Genomic DNA, 8123 nt, shown 5'->3' with positions numbered 1-8123 from the left:
CACACACACACACACACACACACACACACACACACACACACACACACACACAGAACCCAGGTTCCCACCCGCAGGCTGTTAGTGAGCGAGTCGCTCCCGCTTTTCCAGGTCAACAGGGCTGTCCAGACTGTCCCGGCCCTTCCAGAGCCGCGTTCATGCAGGCACCCGAGAGGTCAGGTCAGGCTTGCCTCCTCTGCAGTGCGGGGGACAGGAGCCACTCACAGGCTCCTAAGGATCCGATATTTAGACCTGGAGGGGACAGGTGCGATCACCCAGCGCAGCGCCTTTATTTTACACATAAGGAAACCCAGAGAGGCGAGGTGACTGCCCGAGCTCACACGGGAACAGGTCCGTCAGCATATGTTCAAGCTCTGCTGGCCAGGAAAACGTTAGACCTACAAAATTTAAAAAAGAAAATGGCGTTAACTCTTTCAGGGCCTGCTCTGTTGCTTCTGCAGCATTCATTCCTTCGTTCCCTCGTTCGTTAGTTCGCTCATTCATTCACTCTTGCCTTCACTCATTTTCTCATTCCTTTGTTCGCTGATTTGCTCACCTGACAGTTCTTTTGTTCATTCCCTAACTCATGAGTTCATTTAACAAGTATTTCCTAAGTGGCAACTTTGTGTTGAGGGCCCTGAGAATACCAGCGGCTGCTAAGGTGAAAAACGTTTGATTTCCCTCTCAAGGAGCTTCCAGTCATCTGCAAGGAAGGGTCAAGATACTCTGGAGAAATAACTAACCCTAGGCAGAGGGCCTCCTGCACCATTGGGTGGCTTCCAAGGGAGGAAAATCACTTCCACCTGAGAAGCCATGAACCCTCCATACTCTCTCACCTAGGAGCCCCTTTTGACCACAGACAATAGAAATTATTGGATATTTAATTTTATAGCACCTTAGAGTCTACAGGTCACTTTCCCCCTCAATGACCCCAAGGGGGGGAGGGACCAAGTACTATGTTCTCATTTCACAGGTGAGGAAATTAAGCCTAGGGAAGGGAAGGAATTTGCTATGGTTACTCAGCTAGCCCATCTCTCTCTCCTCTCTCTACAATGTCTGAAGAAAAGTAAAAAGGCAACAGAACTAAGGTTGAAGACTTCAATGAGGCTGATGCTAATTAGCCCAGACAAGGAGTGACTAAAATGGCTCCTGTTTCTGAGTTGTGCAATGGACTGGCTTACAAGGTGGTGAGCTGCTATTGTGACAGATCTACAAGTAGAGACTGGATACTGACTTGTCAGGGAGTTCTCCTTCAGGTATGGGGCTGCCCTTGAGCGTCTCTGCACGGGGTGTCTCCTGACTCTGGATTCCTAATCTTTGATTCCATGTAATAGCACTTCCCACCCACAACCTCACTCATTCCTCACCAGTACCCCATGAGGGAAGGAGGGAAGAGCTTGTCATCGTCATTTTACAGAGGAAAAGACTGAGGGGCCGAGAAAGGGATCAATTTGCCAAAGGTCACTCAGGAAGTAGGTGGCTAAACCAGAACTTGGACTGAGGCTTCTGCATCCCTGACCAGAGCCCATCCCTCTATAAAGCAACCTGCACTTTGGTCTCCTTAATGCTGCCCTCTCACCCCATGAACTGGTCATCCCAGGGGATGGACCTCTGCTTCCTGAGTCACCAAACCACCGTCCTGGGCTGTATGCGTAACCTCTCCTCCTCATTCCTCATACCACACCCAACTCAGGAGGCGGTCAACAGCACCCTCCCTACTGCAAACAAGTCAACAAGGTTCGACCCAGCAGGGGGTGGTTTTTAGGGTTTACCAAGCACTTAAACACTCATTTAAATTTTCATTTTTTATTTATGAACTTAAGCACCAGCCAACATGAACAAAGATTAGAATGTATAAAATATAGACAACATAGAAATGGAATACAACTCCAGTAGCCTATATAGGCAGCCACAAACTGCAAAAGATGCAAAAAGGGTGCAAAAACATAATGGAGGGTGATCCACACGCTTTAGCCTGGCATTCAAAGCTCTCTGTGCTCAGACCCCAAGATGCCAACCTCACATCCAATCCTCCCTGTGGTGTGAAGAACCTGCCATCATTTGCTTGAAGACCTCCAGGGAAGGGAAACCTATTGCCTCCCAAGACAGCCCATTCCACTTTGGGACCATCTTCTTTCCATTAGTGTCTTCAAGCAAGGGATGGACCGCCATTGGTTGGGTGGAAGGTAGAGAGGATTCTTGTGCACTTATGGATAGGACGAACTGGTTTCCAATGGCCCTCCCAGTTCTAAAATCCTGTCATGACTCCACTCTTACTCTCTTTATCCAAGGCCTCATCACCTCATGCCTCAGGGACTGAACCAGCCTCCTAATTTGTCCTCCTGGCTCGGATTTCTCCCACTCCCTTCCACCCTGCACAGGCAGTCTGACCCATCTTCCCAAAGAACAACATTGATTACATCACTGAACTACCTGTGGCAAAAAGAGCAACAAGCTGGGTGTCAAGAGACCTCAATTTGTTCATCTGTAAAATGGGGACAATACCATATTGGTCTGTACATGGCCCAATCCTCTAGAATAGGATCATAGATTTAGAGCTGATCGTCTAGTCCAAACACCTCCATTTACACAAAAGGAGAGCAAAGCCCAAACAGCAAACAGACTTGCCTGAAGTCACAGAAATAGCCAATGGCAGATCCAGATTTGAACCCAGGTGATCTGGCCCCAATCCTGCTCTTTCTGCTGTGAGACGCTACCTCAGACATAAGGTGGCCCTCGAAGCCCAGACTCTTCTTTCTCGAGGGAATGAATTTGCTACCCATAGAAACTGCTACCGAAGTTACTTCTCACTGTACCAGTGGTACAGTGTACAAGTGGTCCCACGGCATGCTAGAAGCTAAAAGTCCTGGTTCTGTCCCTGGCCTGCCATGAGACCTTAGACAAGTCACTTCCATTCTTAGTGGCCACTCTAGCATTCTGGGACACTCCACATGTTTACTTTAAGAATAGTCGTATCTCCTGGAAGGGGGAGAATGGTTGGAGGGGGGAGAGCAGACAGTTGAGCTCAATTCAATGTGGGCTTCAGCATGCCATCCCCTGGTGAAGGGAAGCTGTCAGAGCAAAACCTAGCACCTGCTCGAGACACTGAACTTGAGCCTCGTCCTCAGTGTTGGAGACCACTGGAGAGTGGTTGAGGGATGTGAAGGATCAGAGGCAAGGCCATGGCTCCCCTCTCTAAGCCACAGAGGTTTTCAGAGCACAGAGAGCAGAAAGAGACCTTAAAAATCAGTCTGGCATCCCATTTTACAGAAGAGGAAACTGAGGCCCAGAGAAGGGAGCAAACTCAATGATCTTAATGGGCGTTGATACAGTAGATGGAGGTTTACAAAGCACTTTACCAATATCTTAAAATCTGTACATGAAACTGGTTTTTATAAATGAGCTTCAGAGAGGTTCAGTGATTCGTATAAGGTCACACAGGAAATAAAGACTGGATTCATGTTCTTTCCCCTCACTGGACTGTTTCTTTTGCATATTTTGCTCACACTCCAGAGCAGGTATCCTCAAAGTGCCTCAAATCCCGCCCTCTTCCAGCCCACCCTCCACTCAGCTGCCAAACTGACCTTCCTAAAGTTCGGGTCTGACCATTTCCAGCAACTCCCAATTGCCCCAGGATCAAAGATAAGATCCTCAGGCACTCGTGGCCCTTCATACCTACCCCCCCCACACCTTTCCAGTCTTCTCCATCCTACTGTCCTCCACGTACTCTGTGACCCAATGACACCGGCCTCCCTGCTCTTCCTCCTACAAGACAGTCCATCTCCCTAGAGTCAGCATCTTCCCTGGCTGCCCCGAGCGGCTGCTCTCTCCCTCCTCATCTCCACCTCGAAGCTTCCCTGGCTTTCTTCAGATCTTAGCCAAAGTCCCATTTTTACAAGAAGGCTTGTCCATTCCTCCTTGGTCTTACTGACTTCCCTCTGAAGATGTTTCCATATTAATTTGTGTATATCCTGTTTGTATGTCGCTCTTTGTGTGCCATCCCCTCATTGAACTGTGGGCTCCTTGAGAGCAGCGACTGTTTGGGTTTTTTTTTTTTTTAACCTTGCTTTGTATCCCCAGTGCTTAGCACAGAGCCTGGCACATAGTAGGTGCTTAATAAATATTTATTGATGGACAGTCCAGTCTCTGGATTTTACAAACTGAGGCACAGAGAAGTTAAATCGTTTCCCCAAAGCTGAACGGCTGGTAAGTAACAACCTGAGATTTGAATCCAGGTCCTCTGTCTTCCAATCTAGACCTTGTCTCTCCCCATTCTGCCAGCAAATTCAGGGAGGCTCATTCCCAGAGGACTGCTGACCAATTAAATCACTTCTCAAAGCAACTCGCTAAACCGTAAGTACCGTGATACGATGGAGAGAAGGCTGACTTTGTAGTCCTAGGTCCCAGGTTCAAATCCCGACCTTTGTCCTATACTGCCTGTGTGACCTTGGGAAATCCACTTAACCTCCCTGGACCTCAGTTTCCTCATCTGTAAAGTGACAAAGTGAGACTAACTGGCCTCCAAAGTCCCTTCCAGCTCAAAGTCTATAAGCCTATGCCCTATCTTCCAAACCAAAAAGGGGCTGCGGGTCTGGGTGGGGAATGGACCAACAAGGTAGGTGAAATCTTGGAAATATTGAAGATGTTTCCCAAGTACACTTTGCAGCAGCTGGATTATCAAGGATTCAAACCTCCCAATAAGTCATTAGGATGAATCTACCAACTGTTGAGGCATGTTCTGACAGAGCAGGGTAGGGTTGAACCTCTCACATGGCAAGGTGCAGGGGGCATTTTGTTTGTAAAATAAAATAGGACCTATCATTAAAAGCTAAGTAAAACCAGTCTCACATAATAGAGTTTTATAGGACAGAATCCAAGTCCACTTAGAGAATGCACCAATAAAATTGTAGCCACTTAAGCAATACCGAACAGACCAGCTCTGAAATGAGAGCAGTTCTCTTTCCATTAGGAGTCACAGAGAGATGAAGCCCTGGTCCCAATCCCTACCTTAGTTTTCACATGATGTCATGGGTGATTTGGAGATTCCTAAGCACGGTAGTCAATCAATTAGTCAACAAACATTCATAAAGCACCTACTATGTGCCAGGCACTATGCTAAGTGCTGATGGAAAAAGAGATGAGAGGGGTAAATAAGCAGGAAAGAAAAGAAGAGATAGACCCAGAGACACATAAGGGCTTTTAGAGATAGAAGTAAGCTTGGAGATCATCTAGCCCAACCCCTTCACTTTGTAGAAGAGGAAACTGAGGCCCAGAGGGGAGGGGGCTTGCCAAGGTCACAGGGCCAGCCAGTGACAGAGCTGGGATCCCAAGCCCTGGGTCCAGATTCCCGTCCATTCACACTTCGCATTTTACCATATTACTTCTTAAATTAGGATTGTGTCATCTAGCAGTGGGGAGAATTCCATCTCGTTTTCCTCTAGGACAATGTAAACTCCTTGAGGGCAGAGACTATTTCATTTAAGTCTTTCTGTTGGTATCCCTGGCACTTGGCACCATGCCTGGAACCTGGCTGCTGCTGTTTGGTCATGTCTGACTCTCCATGACCCCATGTGGGGTTTTCTGGACAAAGATATTGGAGAAGTTGGCTGTTTCCTTCTCCAGCTCATTTTACAGATGAGGAAACTGAGGCCAACAGGGTTAAGTGACTTACCCAGGGTCACACAGCCACTAAGTGTCTGAAGCCGGATTTAAGCTCAGGAAGATCAGTCTTCCTGACTTCAGGCTCTATCCACTGCACTACTTAGCTGCACCTAGACGGTTAATGGCAGGTGCTTAAGAAACACTTGCTCAGGTGAACCAGTTCAGTGAGACCCATCGCCAAGAGAGGAAGACCTCACTTCTTGTAGTGCTCTCCAAGTTTCTGATGACTTCCCATTTATTTATACACCTTGTACAGCTGAACTATCTGGTCTTAGTGGACCAGGAAATGAAGAGGCAGGTTCAAACCCTATCTTAGACACTTTCTAGCTATGTGACCATGGGCAAGTTTTGTAATCTCTATGAGACTCAGGTTCTTCATCTGTAAAATGGGGGTAATAATAACAGTACCTACCACACAGGGTAGTGGTAAAAATCAAATAAGATAATGTATATAAGACCATAAGGTGTTAAATAATAATAATATAACATAATAACATAAAATAACATAATAAACCTTAAGGTGTTAATTAAATACTAGCTACTATTATTTCAAGAAATTGAGTAGCTCTGGAAAAAGCCAAGTGGGGAGGAGGAAAGAGCCCTGGATTTGAAAGCTCTGCCTCAGCTCTATCTCTGTGCAACCTTATGCGAGTCAATGAGCATCCCTCAGCCTCAGCCTTCCTCCCCTCTCACCAGCTGGGGATGGAATAGACATTCTAGAAAGTCTTTTTCCGCTCTCAAACTATGATTCTAGGACTTTTCCATGACCACTGGCCACTGATAACCTCTGAGGCACCAAGGGGGAGGAACACTATGCCCATTCCCTTCTTGTAAAGGGGCCCCTCTCCTCTGGACCCACACATTTGCTCCAGACCAGATTCAGTGCTAGAAGAATCTGTCATCTGAAGGGACGGTTAAGCTCCCTTTACTCACACTCTGGCTTGTTAAACCCCCAACCTTAGTGTCAGGCATGGGATCATATCTGTGCTCTCCTTCAAAGGCAGAAGTAGATAGGTACTCAGTGGACAAAATGAAGCAAATGTGGAACACCTCTTTCTATCCTACACCCAAAAGAACATTGGATTTCTAGTCAACACACTTGGGTTCCCTTACCAGCTCTGCTACCTACTACCTATGTGAACTTGGGCAAATAATTTCAGCCTCCTCTACCTTAGGTTCCTAAACTGTAAAGATCTAGAGGTTTAACTAGATGGCTCCTGAAAGCCCATCTAACTACAGAGCTGGGATCTTATCTCATCTTGCCATCATAAAATCGAGTGTTTCTATGACTTTAAATTCGTTGCTTACGTATGTTATCTCATCTGAATCTCGAAAAACTGTAAGGAAAACACTACAAATGATAATAGCATCCTAGAACGAGGACTAGAAAGGACCTCAGAGGTTGTTTAGCCAACAACAAGCAATGACTGGGCACTTACTGTGTACCAGCCAAGAGGCCATCTAGCCAACAAGCAATGATTGAGCACTTACTGTGTACCAGCTAAGAGGCCATCTAGCCAACAAGCAATGATTGAGCACATATTGTGTACCAGCCAAGAGGCCATCTAGCCAACAAGCAATGATTGAGCACTTACAGTGAACCAGCTAAGAGGCCATCTAGCCAACAAGCAATGATTGAGCACTTACTGTGTACCAGCTAAGAGGCCATCTAGCCAACAAGCAATGATTGAGCACTTACTGTGTAAGGCCATCTAGCCAACAAACAATGATTGAGTGCTTACCCTGTACCAGCTAAATGTGACCTCCCTGCAACTCCAAATTCTTGATAGAAATAGGGCTCTGACATGCTGATCTCTGAAGCCCCTTCCAACTCTGTCTTTTCTGAGCTGCAGATCAGGGATGAGTAGGCACATTACTCAGCATTTCCACTCATTTTACTATTAGATCACCTATCATTATTAACCAAGTCTTGGTTTAGAAATGTTCTCCGGACAATATTTCCTTACCTCCTCTGCTCAGGGCTCAAACATCTTGGACACCTGGATGCTTCCTTCCAGGTTAAGTCCGTAAGGGGTAAGATCTAACCCGTGTGGATGAAGTCACAAAGTCGGAGCTGGGAAGGACTTCGATCTTATCCATCTCCTTCATTTTTTTTATTTTTTCCATCTCTTTTATTTACCAGATAATAAAAAGAGTCACAGTGCTAGAGTAGACAGTACCTTGGTCATAGGGTCAGAAGTTTTGGAAAAAATTTCATGCTCTACCAAGACCAGCTTTGTGACATTGGATAAGTCCCTCTCCGAGCCAGTTTCCTAATATAGCAAAGGAAAATAGAAGTAGCTGACATTTCTATAGCACTTTAATATTTGACAAGCACTTTACATTCATTGCCTTACCAAGTCCCCACAAAAACCCCATGAGACAAGTACAGTATTATTATCCTGACTTGACAGAAAGGGAAACCGAGGCTCACAGAAGCCCAGTAACTTGCCCATGGTCACTCA

Source organism: Vombatus ursinus, unplaced genomic scaffold (genome assembly GCF_900497805.2).
Source record: "Vombatus ursinus unplaced genomic scaffold, bare-nosed wombat genome assembly UNPS02010394.1, whole genome shotgun sequence".
Lineage (NCBI taxonomy): Eukaryota > Metazoa > Chordata > Mammalia > Diprotodontia > Vombatidae > Vombatus > Vombatus ursinus.
This window is presented reverse-complemented; position numbering follows the sequence as displayed.